Genomic DNA, 19,373 nt, shown 5'->3' on the forward strand with positions numbered 1-19,373 from the left:
TCCTACCCTGGGAGTGTTTAAGAGGAGGTTAGATGAACACCTTGCTGGGGTCGTTTGACCCCAGTAGTCTTTCCTGCCATGGCAGGGGGTCGGACTAGATGATCTGCTCAGGTCCCTTCCGACCCTAGAAACTATGAAACTATGAACTATGGTCAGTCTTCCCTTGCCGACACCGGGAAATGCCTCCGCTGACCACTGCCTAAAGGGTGCTCTTTCAAGCGCCACCCAGCTCCCCCAGACTCCCCGTTCTGACCCACCAGCAGGAGTTGTTTGTGGGAGAAGCCCCCAAGCATGGGCCGCCATCCTCTTGCAGCCCAGCTCTGCCGGCTGGGAACACAAAGGCATCACCCCCTCCACCAGCTCCCAGCCTGGCACCTGTGGTGGGGTGGGCAGGGGGAATGCACCCCCACTCCAGCTAGGCCCCCCACAGCAGGGACCAGTTCAGGGGCAGTGGGGAGGAAGCCCCCAGGCATAGGCTTTCTCTCCCACCATCCCCTTGCAGCCCAGCTCTGTCATCTGGGAATGTGAGGACCCCCATCCTTTCACCAGCCCCCATCTGGTTACCTGGGCAGGGGAATGACCCCCTGCTCCGGCCTGGTCCCCCCTCAGCAGAGGCCAGCGTGGGTCCATTCTGCTCAACTCAGCTGGGGCTGCAAAGCATGCTGCTATGCTGGAGAACTACAACTACAACAACCCAAGGACCCAGGGCTCGGTCCTTGGACCAGTGCTGTTCAACGTCTTCATTAGCGACCTGGACAAGGGTGTGGAGCACCCTGTTCAAGTTCACTGATGACACCAAGCTGCAGGGTAAAGTGAACACACTGGCAGGCAGGGACCACATCCAGGCAGACCTGGATAGGTTGGAGAAGTGGGTGGATCTGAGCAGGATGCGGTGCAACAAGGACAAGTGCAGGGTGCTACACCTGGGGAGAGGGAACCAGCATTATGGTTATAGGTTAGGGGCTCCCCCTCTCAGCAGCACAGAGGCAGAGAGGGATCTTGGAGTCAGGATTGACTCCAGGATGAATATGAGTCGCCAATGCGATGAAGCAATAGGCAGAGCCAACCGCACCCTGTCCTGCATCAACAGGGGCATCACTAACGGGTCCAGAGAGGTCTTGCTCCCCCCCATGCAGCGCTGTCAGGCCACAGCTGGAGTCCTGTGTCCAGCTCCGGGCGCCGCACTTCAAAAGGGACTTGGGGAACCTGGAGAGGGTCCAGAGGAGGCCACTTGCATGGTTGAGGGCCTCCGTGGCCAGCCCTATGAGGAGAGGCTGAGGGACCTGAATCTCTTCAGTCTCTGCAAGAGGAGACTGAGGGGGGATCGTGAGGCTGTCAACAACCTTATCAGGGGCCAGCAGCAGGGACTCGGGGAAAGTCTGTTCCCCAGGGCCCCCCTTGGCGTCACCAGGAGCAACGGCCACACGCTGAGGGAGGACAGGTTTAGGTTAGATATTAGGAAGAACTACTTCACTGTAGGGGTGGCCAGAGCCTGGAATTGGCTCCCCGGAGAGCTGGTGCTCTCCTCTTCCCTGGAGATCTTCAAGAGGAGATTGGACAGGCACCTGGCTGGGGTCTTATGACCCCTGCTGCCCCCAGTGCTCCTTCCTACCCATGGCAGGGGGTTGGACTCAATGATCTGTCCAGGTCCCTTCCCACTCATTGAGTCTATGATTCTATGAACTTAACTTGATTTGCTATGAGATCTGGGACAGAAGTTGCATAGAGCAGTTTACCCTCAATCAGTGACGTCTGACACTACATCCATCCAGATTTATCTTAAACCAGGTTTGGCCACCTTGAAAGTGGTTTATGTGCACTGAACTTCTGTTGTGTTACAGATTTGAACTGGTTTGGGGCCATTTATACTAGTTTATGTGTAATTTCTCTCCCTATCCCAGAGACAGTCACCAATCTCTTTAAACTTTGGGTGTCCCAAGCACTCTTTCACGGTTAATAGCATGTGCTATCAAGCCCTTCACATAGAAAAAACAGCTGCAGAACCAGGAGGTGGCTGCATAATATAATAGGCTGAATTTCAGATCAAGTGGTTTTCTTGGACAAAGCTGTCTGTTGTGTGTACCAGAGATGGTGAGCCAGGAGGAGGAAATGCGGGTGTGAACTGGAGAGGAAGCAGAGAGATGGAGCTTCTTTGGCACTAAGATCACTAGAGAGACGCACTGGGATTTCTGAACTAGGAGACTGGCTGGAATTGCTGGGTTTTACTGTACCATGTAAATACCTTGTGTATTTTTTGGGGCTAGGGCTGAGTTTTTTCCCCCTAAGAAGCAAAATAACACCAAGAATTATACTTGAATGATGGCATCAGTTTTCATCATAATAGAAACAATTCTGCAAAGTCCTGAATTTTAGTTAACAGCTTAGACCACAACTGCAAAAACTATGTGCATGTCAATGAGTAGGATGGATGCCTGTATAACTTACTCATCTGTTTTTTATTTCAGCTTTATAAATAATACTATTGAAGGTAATGGGGAGAACTACTGAAGTATAAATACTAGGATTGGGAAACTAGCATGTTTTATTTAACATGGAGACATTTTTAATTGACCTGGTGTATTATTAACATCTGGAATGAATACATCTCCCAACTATCTCTCACTGTTATACAGTCCAATACAATCTTATAATAAGGTGTATACCTGTGTCTGGAATATGGTTTACAATATGCAAAAAGCCTGATCTTGCTAACTATTTAATAACAATATTTTAATACAATACCTCTTAGGAGTTCTCAGTCCTCTCATACCTTTTTTTTCCCATGGCTTTATGAAAAGGTGGCTGGTGAACTGAGTTTAGACACATGTTCATTCATATATGGCAGAGTCCTATATGCTGTATTAGATATAGTAATAGTATTGCATTGTTAGGCTGAAAAGTGCTAATGATTTGAGTTGGGTCCAACTGATTTGTATTATGCAAATTAGGAAACAGAAAATAATCATTAATTAACTGCTGCGTATAAACTCTTTTTTTTTTGCTGATTCATAAGCGCAGTTCAGTAATACTTGCAATGTTTACCTGATCTGCTAGATACTCACATATTCTTAATGCATTCCTGCCCACCAGTGCCTATTTATAATTGTATTGCTCATAAGAGATGCTAGTCTTTGAAGTCTTCTTAGTAAGAAGCTATGCAGGGAGTATCTCATTGTGGTTTATCATGAGTGTGTTTTGCTCTGATCAAACGATAACTCGGATTTTTTAGATAACTAGCCTGGTTTTACTAACAGGAAATAGAAAATGACTAGCGTTCTGTCATAAAGGGGTACATCAGATGTATTTTTAAAGGCTTGAGTGAATTTACATGCAAGGTACAGCAACAGGGGCCTTTTTTTCCCCCAGGGATGGAAGGGACTGTTATGACCATTCTTGCCTGATCTCCTCTACAGTACAGAGACCAAATAACTTTATCCAGAAGCATGTGGTATAATATTATACTACAGTAGTTCCATAGTTCCTGTATCAAAGCCATAACTTACAAAGATTAAAGGGGGCCAGGGGTGGTAGCTGTTGCAGGACTTTTAATCTCTTACTGCCGAAATGAGAGAGCCCTCTGGTCTTTTATAAGGAGAAATGTCAGTCCATTAGCAGCTTGGAATTTGGCTAAAGGACTCTGCACAAACCTGGCAAAGTGCATGCAACATCTGACCAGTGTATTGCACTTACATGCAGCTGTGAAATTAGGATGATTGATACAATACAAGGGCCAAGCCAATTCACTTTCTGAAGTTACTACTTTGCTGAGTGTGAACCATGCATGAAATTGGGGGCCTGCAAACTTGTTAAACATTGACACAACAATTGTCAACACAAGTCTGTAGAAGTGTACAAGTAATCTGGAGCTCCAAAGTTGCTAATTACAACTTTGTGACAGTTGGTTAGATGGGTTTGTATTTTGCACCATTCCATCATGTTAATGCAGTGTGATAAACAGGATGGTGCATCCTGCCCTATCGCATAGACATGTTCTAAATACTTCTCTAAAGATAAGAAATATGCGAGAGCATTTACTGATTGGAGATTCTCAGAGGCCAATAAGCGTTTATTAGTTAAAAGTGTGTTTAGTTCCTTTTAGCATTGCAAGGATTGTCCTGTAACTACTTCATAAAATGGTACTAGTTGTTCTTGTTCTGTCTATCTAAAAATTCATGACCTGTGAGACCATTCATACTTCTCCCAAGCATGCTGAAATTCAGAATAATGGCTCTTGTAGAGTTTGAATCAGAGCCACTCCCACAAGTCAGTGGCAGTTGTTTGCTGAATTGCTATTTTAATAGGTGTGCTGCTCAGTTAACAGAGTTAACACATTTTCTTAATTTTGCTAAAGCTTCGAAGGAGGTAAAGGTTAAAATGGAATATCCTGTTGAAATGGCTCCTCCCTGCAATGTTTATGCATCAGTTAACTTGGTTTAAGGCTGCTTGTGGTTCCCCAGCAGCAAGCAGATAAAGTTGTTCATATCATGCTAAGCTGTTGCTCCTGATTTATGACTTATAAAGATGGAAGTCTTTTGTTCATCATTAATGGGGAAAATGCACTTTGTAATTATTGAAAGAGCCCACAAACAAAAATAAGAACAAGGTGTAAACAGTGTGGGCCTGCCAAATTTGAGTGTTTTCTTAAAGTTGCATTCTCTCTCCCTAGTCTTTTATCTTGTATATCTCTTACTGTCTTTTTAAGTACCTGTCAAGAGCCCTTCTTATCATCATAAGCAGCACTTGTAAACAAAGCTATCATGACATGTAAAATGCAGAGCTGCTGAATTAGTTTGTAAGCTTCTTTCACTGGACGAGAATTTGTTAAAGGTTTCAACCCTACAGTTATTTCCCATTTTAAGAGTGAAATTCTTTTAACAAGGTGAGGATTTAGGCATGCAACATTTAGTTGTCTCCTTTTTGGCCAGTTTTTGTCTTGGAGTGTTTTACCCAGGGATGTAGAAGGGTGAGAGGTTGAAATACTCATACTTTACATGCAACCCCCCCCCCCCAAAAAAAAACCAACCCAACAACAACAACAAAAACCAGCCTCTCTAAATAACTTGCTTATGCTGAAAGGATCCAATCTAGAAAGGTGCCAAAGTCCATCAGCCCTCTTCAAACTCAAAAGATAATGACAGCATTCAGAATCAAGCTCTGTCTGGTTCAATCTTATGAACTGGGCCCTGGAAGACCAATACTTTTGCAAACACAAGATTTCCTTTGCTGGTAATTTTAATGTATCTTTTTGCATCCTGATTTGTTACTCTCCGTCAAACCCTTACACATGTGCTTAATTTATGAGTAGTAGTACTGCTGACATAAATTAGTTGCTTACGTTAAGTGCTTGTAGGCTGACCGACTTACTTTATTCTGAAATATAGGGCAAATTCTCTTGTGGCAAGAATAAACAGGAACCGACCATTTTTAGGTAGTATGTAGTTTTGGGTCTACACCAATTTATTAACCAGTTCTTCCTTAGGCACTAACTCTCTTCTCCTGATACCTCTTTTTGTACATTTAGCACTGCATCTTATCCACCACATACTAGTTTATTGGTCTGTGGTTATCGTGACCATCAGCAGTAAGTTCAAGAAGTCAGAGAAGTCCTATAAATTACTTGAACCATGGAGATTTCCATTTAAAACAATTACTCAAAAGTTAACTCCCTGGCATTTCAAGAAAATTGGCGGTTGGCTCCTTTTACATGTGGACTCACTTAAACCAGTCAGAGTACCAGGATAATCCAAATTTTAATGTGAATCAATTTCCTAACAAGCCCAAAGAATACTTTTTAGCTCACGAGTGCTATAATCCAGGCTGATGCAGGCATGTGGAAGCAGATGTGGAACAGTTAGGAGATGCTAATTTCTGTGTCACTAGTTTGAAACCCAGCTCTGGCCAACAAACTCTTATCAACTGAAGGCTGTTGAGGAGGCTATGGAAAATTAATGGGTTTGCATTGGTCACCAGATGTCACTCACCAAAATCACCAGTGCAAACGTGGCACTTCTTATTATTTTTGTTGACAAAGAAGCCCTAGAGACTCTATTGAAATAAATACTGAAATACTTTTTCACCTATACAAGTGGACCCTCCGGGTCATCTGGGACGGTGCCTCCCCTTTCTGCAGCCTAATGCACTCACAAGTTGGTGGGGGTGGGCTGCCTGCCTACCCGGCACTCTGCGCTACTCTGACTCTCGGCCAGACTGTGCCCCTGCACTGCCTTTATAATTCTCAACAGCTGGCCAGGAGCGGCCTCTGGAATCGGGGACTGTCCTGGCTAAACTGGGACATGTGATCACCGTAGGCATAGGCAAGTCTGTTACATTTCTCCCTGATCTGCACCCAGCTTTTGGAATAAATTAATGGCTGTTCTTCAGGGCTGGCAATACTAGCAACTTATAGGACCGCGACATAGCTACATTCACAATATTCGCTACACTTGGTAATCGAAAGAGTTTATAACAGGACTTTCAGTGGCCAAAACAGGTCAGGAAGTTCTCTGTGCTAAATCAGTACTTCAAGGAGCACAACTCTAATGAAGGTGATGTTTCTTTTTGAAGCCAAAGTAGGTCGCAACTGAAGTTTTCAAAATGGCCCCTGATTCTGGGTGCATGTACTTTCAGAAACTAAACTTGACACACCAGCATGTATCAGAGTAGAATGTGGTCCAGGATGTTTAGTCTTCAAAACGGCTTCAAAAATTGATATTAGGGGAAGTAGCCAGAAGGTACTGCTCAGCCTTTTATTTTTCTAATTAAAGATGGAGTAGCAATAGACTAAACAGGTAAAGGATCAATGGATGTGGCAATAAGGAGGCTGCAATAAAGGAAAAATAACTTGCTGTACATGGCAAAAATCTAGTTGTACAATCAGAAAAAGATATTTATGGCCAGGTGATGTTTGGGCAAAATATTTCAAATTGTTTGAAGTTAAGTGTTTTGTTCTATAACCATCTATCAGTGTATCAGTGTATCAGCAGTTGGTCTGAAACACGAAGAACTTTTTTATCACATAATTATCTCTCACAGTCTCTTCTTTCAGGCTTAATGTAGGTTCTTTCCTGTATTTTTCCTTTTTCACCGTACCAGGACTGACATTTTAATAACGAAGCTGTATTTTATAAATGATTAGATGTTGATGTAGGGTCTTTATGAATTAAATATAAAAAATGGACAACCAGTCCAAAGAAGAGGAAAGAAAACGTGCTGCCTGTCAGGCAATGATTATAGCACATGAAAAAATATTTGATTAAGCACCCTTCAAATGTGCACTAGCAGCAGCAGATGGTTTTCAAAACTAAATATACTGCAGGACTTGCACTGGAATCTGACCAGAGATCATGAACTCGGTGATTCCTTTTTCAGCTACAGAGATGCCCTTTCGACTGATAGTGAACTTGCTTTTTGAATAAGAAAAGTATTTCATCTTCCACTGTTGCCATGAGCTGACATCTTTACCAGAAGCAAACAGCACTTTTGAGACAGTTTTTTTTTAGAGGGATTTCTAACTTCAAGTGCCCAACTTAAAAAGCTTTTCCCTGTTCTCAGGGGAGATGAGTACGAACATGCTTGTTTTGCCTCCTGCCCACGTCAACTGATGCATTGCACCAGAAGCAAATTTAGAAGATGTGGCCTTTTACTTGTTTCAAGTAACAGGGGTGCAAGCAGGCTTGGGGGGGAATCAGCAGTCCTGCATGGGATTTGGGGGGGAGGGGGCAAGCAGCATCTGCAGCAGGGTTGGGGAGCAGGGAGGGTTTGTGGGGGCAGATTGGGGGGGCAGGTGGGGTCCATGGGGTGGTTGGCAGGGTCTGGGAGAGCTGGGCAGAGGGTTCAAAGGGCCTGAAGGATGGTTGTGGGGGGCAAGGGCTATTTTTAGCACACCCCGGTGAATCTACCTGCCACCTCTCTTGCCCCTCCCCTTACTGCAACTTACAGAATTGGCAAATGCCACTGGCTGGTCTGCAGGGGTTGGGGTGAAGGGAGAGGAGGGGACAGGGGGCTAAAATAGCTTGGTGCCAGGGGGCAGGTAGGCAAATCTCAGCCCTTGGGCGGGGGCTAGCGGCTGGACTTTCCCACCCCTGGAGCTGCGCTCTGAACTGTACAGAAGTTTGGGAAAGTAGCATTAATCTAAAAAATGGGCAACCTGATTTAAGCTAAACTATCTCTAAAGTAGGGTTAATTTAAGTCAGGTTGGTCATTTTCATACCCATCTAACTTCATGAGATCATTGGATCCAGCCCCCCCTGCACTTGGGCAGGAAAGACTTCTGGGGTCAGATGACCCCAGCAAGGTGGGTGTCAAAACTTTTTTAAAGATCTCCAAGGCAGGTGACTACCACCTGTGGGGGGAGCCTGTTCCAGACTCTAGACACCTGAGTCGTAAAGAAGTTTTTCCTTATGTCCAATCAGAAGTAATCTTCAGTTTGTGTCCATTGTTTCTCATTTTCCCCTGGGTGCCTTGGGGAACAGATCCTCCCCCAAGTCCTGATGTACACCCCTGATATACTTATAGGTTGCCACAAAGTCCCCTCTAAGTCTTCTTTTCTCCAGGCTGAACAGTCCCACATCTTTCAGGTTCTCCTCGTACAGTTTGCACTTAGACGGGGATAATTAGGAATCTGACTGTAAGGTCCACACCTGGGCAAACTAAGTTATAACAAGTGGCCATTTTTAACATGATCTAACCTCCCTCTAACTGCCCCCTCCCCTTCCCAAACACCTGTGTGCACCCTTCGAGAGAGACTGCAACCATGTTTGCAAATGCCTGCACTTGTCATTCTAGGTAGTATAATAGCTTTCACTGTACAGTCTCTGATTAAGGGCCTTTCAAGGCCGGTCACAGCCCTAGATAGATCCAAGTGTCACAACTATCTGCTCAGATTCTGGGGGAAATAAACAAACCCTGCATCTTCTCTAAAACCGGGTAGGCCCTGTTCCCAATCTGCCTATCCTTGAAAGCTTTTCCTATTAAAGGACCCAGCTATCTACTGGGAGGGCAGAGGGGCAAACAAGGGCTGGAAATTTAGTTCCTTTGCAAGAAGCTCCCCAACTTTAATGCAAACTGCCAACTCCTGAGTCAAGCAGCTGTGCAAGAAAAGGAAGCTATTTAGGCAGTTTTTCAAGAACTGTTCCCATCACCAAGTTGCTTTCAGGGACGATTTTACTGAATTCAGAGTCTTACAGCAAAGTTGTTTTTGCACCTTTCCTAAGATGATAAATCACTTGCTGGCAGAGTTGAAAGCCTTCTGCTGAGGCTGCTTCCCAAAAAGAAATGTTGCTGAAATGCAGTCACTTTGCCACATAAACAGAAAACATCTTTAGAAGGAGTAGTTTTGGATCCCATGCATCTGAATGAACACCTGCCAAAACTCTTTGTCTCTTATAAATGAAATTAGTTCAAAAGAGAAGTCTTGTATTTGAAAGGGAGATAAAGGAGAGAAACTTTCCTCTAAATGCACAACTTTCCTTTTGAGCAAAGCTCTTGAAACAGCCCAATCAAGATTAAAACCCCCCTCATCACTGATAGGTCACTGGCCCTATGGTTTCACTTTCCTTAACAATTTTATCCCGATGAACATAGTGTCCCGTGAGACTTACTACGTGGAAATGGTCTGCATTTCCCTTCATTTTAACTTCACTAGTCTTTTTATTTTTATTTTTGTGAAGTAACCTAACAGGAAGCAGCTTTTTCATTTTTGTGGGTGGTGGGAAGACACGGGCAATAACTAATTGTGGCCGCCTTTGAGAAGCAGGAGCAGCTAGTGTTCAAATCTACCTCCGTAGGGAGATAGGCTTTGTGAATGAAAACGAGCTTGGCAATTGCCAGAAATCTTTGGCACAGTTGAGTCATGGCATGAGTAGCAGTAGCGCATTTAATTAGCAGTGCACCTGATTATCCAAGAGGTAAATGCATGTTGACAGGGTTGCAGTTGGTGGAAAAATGCTGTGCTTCCATCAATGTAATTTGGCAGCTACTAGGACCACCCTGTTTCCCAAGTTACCCTTCAATGGCCCTCATTCCTGCATCGCATGTGGGAGCTGGTCCAAGTCCCTACGTTCTGCCAAGTGGGCCGCTGGTCCGAGTCCCTGCGCTGTGCCACCTGCCAAAAGTGCACGTGCTGCCTCACACTCCCCTTGAATAGGACTCGGGGCTTGAGGTTGAACAGTAAAGAGGACGCAAGAAATGACAGGAAAAGATCTCTTCAGGAAAGCAAAATGCAGGAGTAAAGCCTGCCGGGGCAGGGATTGAACCCACAGCCTTTGGATAGGCAGCCCCATGCACTGCCAGTTGATGTCTCTTCATGTCATTGGCTAGCTCCCTGTCAGTCAGAGTAGCCAGCTGCAGGGTAGGAGAAGCCACTGGTGTCCCCTGGTCTCTTCAAGCAAGAGGGGGGGTGGGGAAGAAGGGACAAAGGACACCCAGCCATCCGCCCACTGAAGCAAGATGGGGCAAGAGAGACATAGCCACCCACCTCCAGAAGAGAGCACCGGGAGATGCCGGCGGCGCCAGAGTGACCCAGGGGAGACGAGGGGGAGAGCCCCCCGGAGCAAGAGGGAGCGGTGGGGAGGGGAACCCAGAGATCACGAGAGCACAAGGTCGGAGGGAGGAGACCCAAACATCCCTAAAGAGAAACTCTTCCCTCATGACTTCCGTCTCCATAAAAGACGGTGTGAGGGAGGGGAGACTTGGGGACATCTGCCCCCCCATCCAGACGTCACCCCAAGCAAGGGAGCAGGCGGGATACACGGAGGTGGGAAGGAGTGCCGGCAACCCAGGGACGTGCTCTGGGAGGGGGAGGAAAATACAAAGCCTCATCCTGAGGGGGAGGCCAAAATAGTTCTGGGAACACGTAGGGAGTAGGTGCAGGGGAAAGGAGGAAAACGGAGACCTTTGTCTGGGAAGGACTGAGGGGAAATCATCCTCTGGGGGAGAATGGCGCTCCGGTGGGAGTGTGGAGCAGGGAGGCAGAGAGAGGCCTTTGGGAGAAAGAGGCCAGCTCCTTTGCAGACGAGAGGGAACGTGATGGAGGGAAAGGCTCTTAGGGAAGGAGAGAGGAGAGCTTTGCAGGGGGAGTGGAGAGAGACCCTACTGCCTTCCCCCCAGGAGAAAGGAAAGAACGGTAGAAGAGGGCTATTGGGAAAGGGCCCGTGGCTAGGAAGAAAAGAGCAGAGAAAGAAAGCGGGGTTCAGGAGATCCCTAAGGAAAGAGAAATGTGAGTTGAGAGTTTCCTGTCTCAGGAGCAAAATGAGCTCCCTGGGGCCCACAGGCCGTCTACTGGGAGGGCAGAGAGAGGCAAACAAGGGCTGGCAGAGTGGAGGGAAACAGGAAGAAAGAAAATTAAAAAAAAAAACCCTATTCAAATTAAAGCAAAAGGTGAATAAAACTGAAAATGAGAGAATGGGAAGCTGAGAGACGCAGAGTGAAAAGTGAAAAGAGGTGCTGTATTGCTACTGTTCGTATAGTAAATTCTACTCTTCTTAGTAGCACTAACCATGTAGCCGAGCACCTTACACGCTTGATGACAATCAGGCGTCTGCTTCGGGCTCTGAGCGACAGGGAGACATGCAGGTGGAGGTGGTGGACAGCAGTGACAAGAGGTGCAATTGGCTGGGGAAGCACGCTGTACGGTGTTAGGTTTGTGTCCTTTGATCGGGTTTTTATCTTTTGTGTAGAAAGCTTGGCACCAGAAACCTAAGCTGGGCTGCATGCATGCTTTGATTTCCTGTAGCAGGTGAAGTGCTGGCACCGGGTGATTTGAGTGATGGTTGTGATAGAAGCAGGAGAGTCCTTTGAGTGGAAAGACTCATCTCTTTTCATGGTTCTGAGATCCTGGGTGTTAAGGACACTGTAAGCATTTTGGTTTGGTGCCTGCTTCTTACCAGTAACTTACTGTAAATGATGAGTTAATCAAATGCTAGTCCTTGTGGATTTTTTTTCTTTGAAGTGTCTTAAAATCTATACTCTCTTTCTGAGAATTTTCCAGAGATGACTTCCATCCCCGCCCTTCTTTGGTTTCTGCTCGTCCTGCTGACTTGCTGCACGCTGGTCTGTGCTTGCCTCTAAGTTTGGCTACTTTATGGATTGAAACTGGCTGGCAGTATTTCGTTGAAACAATATTTCTAACAGTAGTTAATTCTGCTAGTGAGTGTTAATTGGGTTTTGTGGACTCAGCAGCTTTCTTAATACAGTTTTCCCTCGCTTTATGCGGGTTCTGTTTGTGCGAATTCGCTCTTATGCAATGACCCTTTTTATACCAAAAATTCATGATAAGCGAGGTAAATTCACTCTTATGCGATCGGTGTGGTAGAAGCCCGCAGTAGCTGCTCTGTGCAGGGCATTGTGGGAGTGACGCGCACCAAAATACAGTCTCCTGTATGGATCTGTGCCCCTTGCTCGTTGTCTCTGACATGTTTCTGTAGTCGCCATCCTCATTATGATAGTGCCCTGTGCTTGTGTGCACTGTCTGTGGTTGGTGAGTGCCAAAATTGTCTTGTAAAAGTGGTAGAAATGGGCCTGGGGGTCAGTACAGTTGAGGTCTTGGAACGTATCCCTATTTATTACATTGTAAAGTGGGTCCCTTTATCCACATTCGAGGTATGCATCCTTTTCCAGGCACACATGTACAACATAAAGCGAGGGAAACCTGTAGTTAATCCCTGCTAGGGAATGCTAACCAGGTTCCCTTGGCTCAGCAGTTGACTATTCTGCATGGATGTACTGGGGGTGAGAGAGGATCTAAGCTGAGACAGTCCCTTTATGAAGCAACCAAGCCTGGTGAGAGCATTTGTGCTAAATTTCACGTTGTTTGTTGTACCATGTCTGTTCTGTGGGATTTGGAATATATCTGTTGATAGAGTTGACATCAATAGTCATCAGTTGTTACATACAATGTCTATATGAATATAAAAGGTTTTGTAGGAACTTTGTGAAAAATAGATATGAAATGCATGCTGCTGCTATTGCAGACATGATTTGCTTAAAGCATGGACCGCCTCGCAGCCAATATTTTTCTGTGGTTCCACAATCTGAAACCCAGCATTAATTTCCTGTATTCTGCTGTTTCAACACTAATATAATAATGTTTGTTAGACTTCTAAGTGGCATTGATTTCCGCTCACGAAAAACTTCAAAAAAAAGATGTGGGGGCTAGTGTTGGGATTTTAATGAGTACTTTGAGGAATGATGGAAGACCCTTTTTAACTGGAATGAGGAAAAAAGGGAATAACTCATGTTTAAAATGTCTGTTTTGGAGAACTGCAGGATGTGATTAACAACAGGGTTTCTGCTGACTGGTTTGAATCTAGGCTGGATTAGTGGGGACCAGAAGTCTTCTTTGTTTGAGGGCCGTTTAGAAATTGCATATCATTTTCTAAGGGACCAGTGGCTGCAACATGAATTTATTTGCATAAGTAATGCCAACTTACGTTGGGACAAATCTTACCCACCGATAACGCATCCAAGTGAGATCCTATTCCATCCTGAAAAATCATTAATGCAGAAGGTGGATGCTTCCCCCTTCTCACTGCTTTTTGTGTCTTAGTCTTAAAACCAATGTGAAGACAGCTAGTTTTTTCAGGGACTCAAGCAGAGTGGAACAGGATCTCACTTTACCAAGAACCCTTAACAACAAAGCAAGCAAATAAGGTTGACAGAAACCTCCACACAACCCTGAAAAGAGGGTCTTCAGCCTAGAGGCATGCTAGTGAGGCAGTCACCTGTCCTGAAAACACAGACTTCCACCTTCAGGTTGGCCAGTCATGGACCTCTCAACAGCACCGTTTGCAGAAATAAAATAAAACCTCTCTTGGAAAAAGGCCTGAACCACACAGGAAATGACATGACAAAGCAATGACCAGTATAGCCCTTGCTGCCTCTGTCTCTAGCTTACCTTTCTTAACCACAATTTTATCTGAAACTTTTATTCGGGGAAGTTTTCTCACAGCATGGAACACCTATTTCTGCAAATAGCAGGTCTTCATTTCTATTTCTGACATAAACTAAAACATCCTGTTTTAAAACATTGCTTGTTATGGAGCATATTGGCATACAAGCAGACTTGTACGTTTTGCTCTGTTTTGTTTTAAACAGGATGTCACAATTGATTCAGTTTTCCATGAGAACTTGTCGCCGATACCAACGCACTCAGGTACGTCTGTTTCTATAATTAGGGAAAGGGGATGGACAGGTTAGACTGCTCGCAGAAGGGATTGCCTCACGAAGATCTGAGGGTAGCTAGGGAACTGTTTCTGAGTATTTTATTGTTTTGGTATTGTAAGAGTGATGTTGTAGCCACAATGGTCCAGAAATGATGAGAGGCCAACTCTCAGCTATGGTCTTTCACTGGACCAACTACGTAGCTGGGATGATGTTAGACACACTTTTATATGCAAGATGTTCTTCCTCAGGCTTCTGATCACAGGAAGCCAGACACAGCATAGTGAAAAACAGCAGAGGGGAGGGGCAGAGAGAAATTCTCAGGAATAGCAGATATACACAATAGAAGAAACAAAGCTGATTATCGGGATCAAGGCCTATCAAAAGGGAGGAGGGTCTTTCTTGTCTTTCCTGTGTGGAAAGAATTCAGGATTTGGCTATATGGCACATTTGATTTGATCCAATATCAGTGTTTAGTGCTTGGTTCTTCATGTCCAGCCAGCTTACAAAACACCTCTCACAGGCCATCCTCCAAACTTCACTTCATCAATCTACTAGATACAAAAAATCATGGACTCAGTATAGACATTGGGTTTAGGACACATTATAACCTGCCTAACATCTGACCCTCCAAATAAACTCTCTATTTACCAGGCATATTCATTCCCTTCCCTGCCTGCCCCCTCCCTCAAACCCCTCCCGCCCACCTGTCTGTCACCTACTGACTACCTCAATATACATGTTCACTGACTGGCTTTCTTGCATGCATACTGGCCTCTGGCTTCTTTACTATTCCATCCAGGAAGAGCACACACCAACTGCAGACACTTCTTCAGCCTGATGAAGGGTGTTTGTACCCAAAACCTGCAAAGAAGAATTTGTCCAACTATTTGAGTTAGTCTAATTAAAGATATTGGATTTACCCATTGAACTTTGTCTGCCTATGTCCCTAGACCAATACGGGTACAACCTACACCCCTGTTCCCAAGTTTGACTTTTAAAGACATTGGGTAGATTACCCTTGAGTATGAGGATAGTGAAGCAGAGAGAGAGAGAGTGGTTGTTCCATGAGAAATGTGGTCATAATATGTGCAATTTTGTAAGAAATGTGCTTGTACCTGGCTTCTTGTGATCAGAGACCTGGGGAAGAATGTTTTACATTTGAAAGCTTGTCTAACTTGATCCCAGCTACATAGCTGGTGCACTAAGAGAAATCACCCTAAGAAATCCTTTTCTCTTGCATATTGTATAATGACACATAAAACAGAACCCAGCCAAAGACCCTTGCCAAAGAGATTTTGTGGTAGTTTTTTGTTTTACATAAGGGAAACATAGGTAAGGACGTATTAATTGTAAATAGCAATGATAAATATCTTTTGTATATGAATCTTGACATGGATAGAACATGTTTCAGGGGGCTAGTATTTATGGAACTTGCCAGAACTAAGATCTGGGTTTCAAGAGGAAGGTTAGCTCAGGCTTCATTCCTTCCCAGAGTGTTTGAGGGAATTTGTTGCACAAAAAAAAATAGTTTCAAAGTCTGCATCAGGATTCAAATCTCTTACAAGGCATGGTACTGAGAATGAGACTTTGGTTAGAAATAAGTCAGAACTAGAATTAAAGTAGGATGCTAAGAGCTTGTGAGACCCAAGATAAGTTTTACTTTTTAGATAAAATTAGTAGGTACCATTTGTTTTAGCTGATGGACTGCTGATTTACCATCAGCTTAGCTTAAACAAATGATTTGCTAATTGAAAGTTTTCTCTTGACTTTTTTAATCATTTCTGCTTCTTTGGCATAGTGGCTTTCACACTGTGTCCTTCAACCCCTCCTCCCCCCTGCCCCCCCAACAACTTTAAAGAGGAAATCTATTCACTAGGGAGCTTTGATAAAGATATTTTATTAATGACTTTTTTCCCTTAGTAAGATGTTGCTTTTCAAGGGAATTTGACTCCTTCTGAGTAAATAACATTGGAGTTGAGTCAGATCCTTCTCACGTAGCCAAGTGCGATAAGCCCTTTGCCTGGTACAGAATGCCACTCACGTTATGTATAAGTGATAAGCTTCTGGCTGCAAAGGAGGAGCAGTTCTGTCTCACCCAAAGAAATGCCTTATAATGTTCAGCTAAGATGAACAGATACAGTAACCTCAGTTTCTGTAGTATTTCCTTGTTCTTTGTTGTGCCGATGGAAGGAGATAACTTTGTCTGCAACGTCCAGATTATCTAATTGTGCAGACTAATCTTGGGTCTGATTTATGCAAAGCACCTATTAAAAATATTTGAATTAATCAGGCATTTCATTTTATTGTCTTAAATACTTTTTAAGCTGAATATCACATACCATATTGGTCTTTTTTCTTTACAGAAAAGTTGACTTAAAAGGGCTTGTAGCTTCTCTTTAATTTGCTTATAAGGGGTTATTCCCTGGTTTGCTGTGTTATAGTAATAATATACCTTTGAAGGCTTGAAAGGTGGTGAAGTGTAGTTGTTTAGGTGATTTATCCTTTTTTCTCTTGTATTTAGAAGGTTTATTGTTCTGTGATTTTGCTGGAGGTTCTCTTGGAAGCCTTTAAGCATGTATACTCTGACCTCTCATGTTTCTCATGTTACCTGAAGGAGTGGGTGTAGTCAATCTGCAACAAAGACTTCCCTCCTCCAGTAATGTTTATCAATTGGAATTAAACAGTTGGTTCATTTTTCTAACAAGCACAGCTGTAAATAATGCCAAGCAAAGTCTTCCTCAGTTTGATTCATTTAGTCTCAATTTGAGAATACCACAAGGAAGCAAAACAGTGGCAAGCCGAGTCTTACACTTTTTGCTAGTTGCCTTTATTTATACATATTTTTAGTTACACAACTTGAGTCAGTAAAGCACGTGGAGCACGGTAGTGTTTTGCTTGATTTTTTTCAACAGGAATAATTGTGCTTAAATCTTAGCATGTACTTTAGGGATTTGCTGACTGAGGTTGCATTTAGATGGTAATCTGTAAAATTTATCGAACCATATATATAATTATAAAAAAAGTACTGATCATTCAGTTTTATAAATCAATTCATTCCAAGTCTGTTAGCTCTTCAAATAGCTTTCCATATGCAGTAAATGCCTTTTAATGGTGACATGATGGTGCTCTTGTGCAATTTATTTTAGTCTTAAATAGCTCTTGCTATAGTAAGAATTATCATCTGAATATATGGTAAAGAAAATAATCCTGCAGAAATGGTGCTGGTTAGATGTAGTTGCTCTTACTAGGTGTTGCTACAAATAAATACTAATTACATATGTTCAGGAGCTAATTTATTGGCATGAACATTCATAGGAATGTTACATTTCAAGCAATCAATGGCATTTGTATGTGTAGGAGGTGAATCATATGTTTTGCACTAGAGGCCTGCTATCCACCTAAAACAGAAACTTCATGTATAATTTGTTTCCCGTTAAACCTTGCCATGAAGGTCACGGTTACTGCCTGTAGTACTTAATGGATATTATGCTTTAATTCTTCATTGATTGCTTTTAGGCATATGCTATATATAAAAGGGTTAACGGAGGAAAAACCCGGTTGCAGATAGGTGGGCAAGGAGACAATGATCCAGCAGGTCCTACTGGGTATATATAGATATTCAGAGAGGTTAGATCACATTAAAAATAGCTACCTGATCTAACATAGTTCACTCAGTTGCAAGCCTTACACTTAGTTCTCTAGTTAGGCTGATCTAAGTGCAAGACTTTTAGGACAGTTAGATCGGTCTAACAATGGCTGGTCCAACCTAAGTTAAGTGCGCCTCTGAGGTCGTCTAACTTTGATCGGTTACCAGTCTAATTGAACTCCTGTACAATTCCCAGAGCAGCCCCAGGCCTAAGAAAGTCCAGCAGCTGGCCTCAGCCCCAGCTCTGGGGCTGTGCTTTTCCAAACCCCACCCCCCAGCTATTTTTAGTTTCCACCCCCAGTTGACCAGCTAGCCCACCCCACCTCCCCAAGCCCACCAAACCCCCTATCCTGCAAGCTGCTTCTGGTGCTGGTTTACTGACATTTGCCAATACCAGGAGCCAAACAAGTAAGTTGGGGTGAGAGGAAGGGTGGGCAGGATGGGGGGGTATTAGTTCACTGCAGGGGGTAATTCATCTGGGAGTGGGGGAGGGTGTTAAAAATAGCCCATGGTCTCAGGGGGTGGGGGAGAGAGCCCCCATCCTCCCAAGCCCCCCCTGACCCCTCCAGCTCCCTGCCTGCCCTCCCGATCCCTTCTGCAGACCCCACCTAGCTTCCCTATCTTGACTTACCTTAGATCAAGTGGCAATTTTAACTTGATCCAACTTCACCCTAATCTCCCCGAATGTCTGTGCACACCCACTCTGCAAACAATGAATGAACAATGCTGGGACCTTTTGCTGCTGTGAGGTTTTGTCTATAGGGTTTGTAAACTGGTTCTGTCATGTACACATCAGTCTCGGGTGGTGCGTAGGAACAAATGACACCAGGTTGGTTTCAATATTGAATACTTATAGTGAATGCCTTCGGTGATATTTGCATCTTGATACTAATGAAGAAAGTAGATGCCTGCTTGTTAAATGGTACCATGAAAGGATCATATTATAGCTCTCCACAATCTGGAATAGCAGTTTGTTAGTTTACAGGTGGAGTTTAATGTATTGTGTTTTGAGTTGTGAAGTCCTAAAAGATCTGGGATGCCTCTGTCCTTTCCAAGTAAAACTGTGGCGGACTGCATGGGCAGACATTCAATATGGAGCCTCTGTGGTTTAAGGAGAGAGGTCTGCTGGTAAATCTCTTTCCTTGGAGGTCCCTCACTTTCAGAACTAATTAATTTTCAGAGCATAATAGTGTAGGTGTCAGGAGTGGCCTGAGAGGCTTAGAGTAACTGTGAGAGAGATCAGACATTTTTTAAAATTGTTTTCCTCATTTTTTAATTATGTAGTAACATTGGGAGAAGCTGTTCTCATCTTGTTTCAACCTCTTTTACTAAAGATTGTGGGTGTGCTGGGCATTGGTTCAGTGTTATACTAAGTGTCTTGAATTAGTTACTGTTTTATGAACTGAGACAAGAGCAGTAAGTTTTTCCCAGTATTTGATGTGGTTGTAAATACACTGGACTGAATTGTTGGACATTTTGATGTATATTTCATAGATTTCATAGACATCAGGGCTGGAAGGGACCTCGGGAGATCATTGAGTCCAGCCCCCCGCCCAAAGGGCAGGAA

Source organism: Crocodylus porosus, unplaced genomic scaffold, assembly GCF_001723895.1.
Source record: "Crocodylus porosus isolate Cpor-Errol unplaced genomic scaffold, CroPor_comp1, whole genome shotgun sequence".
NCBI classification, from domain to species: Eukaryota; Metazoa; Chordata; order Crocodylia; family Crocodylidae; genus Crocodylus; species Crocodylus porosus.